Source organism: Sorex araneus, chromosome 1, assembly GCF_027595985.1.
Source record: "Sorex araneus isolate mSorAra2 chromosome 1, mSorAra2.pri, whole genome shotgun sequence".
NCBI classification, from domain to species: Eukaryota; Metazoa; Chordata; class Mammalia; order Eulipotyphla; family Soricidae; genus Sorex; species Sorex araneus.
The window spans coordinates 392,183,158-392,184,575 of NC_073302.1; positions in this window are offsets into that span (position 1 = coordinate 392,183,158).

Sequence of the window (1,418 nt, forward strand, 5' to 3'; positions counted from 1 at the left end):
AGCACAGAGCCAGGGGTAAGTCCTGAGTCCCACCAGAAGTGGCCTCCTAAAGTATACCAAAACATTAAAAATAAATAAAATCACCTAGCCCAAATCTTAAAACCACAGCAAACATATTTTTTCTTTTATTTTACCCACAAAAGAAAAACACTACTGGCAATGATGAGGAGATGAATTATGTAACCAAGAAGTCAAAGAATTAGGTTCTTAAGACACATAAACTCTCCTAAAGTTATAACTCCATGGAATCAGCCAAAGTATCTAAGCATATTTACAACATAACCAAAAGTCAATCTATTGACTCTAAGCATACAAGCCCTCTGACAGGCCTCTCTTTTCTAATCCATTTCAAAACATGTATTTACCACCAAGCACAGTACCTGGGTACGGCATGCTTACTTTAAACTTGTTTCTTCAGAATGTTTCATCAGAATCTTTCCCAGGTAAGATCACCATACTAATCGTGACCTTTTTCTTACTATTAATTCCTATCACACCTAGGAACTCTTTTCTGCTGGATGCTTACCTTGGAATCTTTCTCAAATTATTTAGTGGATTTCTGTCTTGTGCTTTTCAGCAAGACTGTCACTGGCAGAGAGAAATCGTGACATTTTTGCTATTCTTCACAAATCCTACAATATCCGAACCCAGCATTCATTACTCAATAAATGCCTCTGAGTGATAATGAATGACTAAACAGAACAAAGGGGTCTATTCATTACCCAATCATTTAGAAACCTAAAAAAATAATACCCCTTCTACCTATGCCCCCCTGAACAACTGAAACAACTTTGCTTTATACTATTGTTTGACAGTTTTAGTGTTTTGTACTATAAGCGTGGGTCACAGTCTTACAATTCTATTATCCTGTTTTGCTGTTCCATTGCTTTTATATGGGAAGTTTCCTACTGCAGGAAAATATGCACTGGCCTTTATGTTAGACTAAAGAATGATCAAATATCTATGATATTTGTGATTTAACCTAAGAGCTTCTTTTTAAAAAATCCTATAGTTTGGGCTGGAGAGCAAGTACAGTGAGGAGAACACTTGCCTTGCATGTGACTTACCAGGGTTCAATCCATGGCATCCTGAGCACTGCCGGGAGTAATTCCTGAATGCAGATCTGAGAGTAATCCCTGAGTACTGCTGAGTGTGACCCAAAAAGCCAAGAAGAAAACAAAAAGATCTTATAGTTATAGTTTAAGTTTTATCACCTCAACTGTGGGGTCTTGGAGAGAGAAAATTGATCAAGAAAATCTGAAAGTTGGCAGAAACTCCTAGAGTAAATGAAGTGATTCTCTCAAAATTACTTTTCTTTCAAAAAAAAATTCAAGAAAACCAATAGATGAATATCCGTTTTAACCAAAGTGTTGACAATCTTGATGTTACTTGTTCTTATGTGTCTTTTGTTTTCTCCA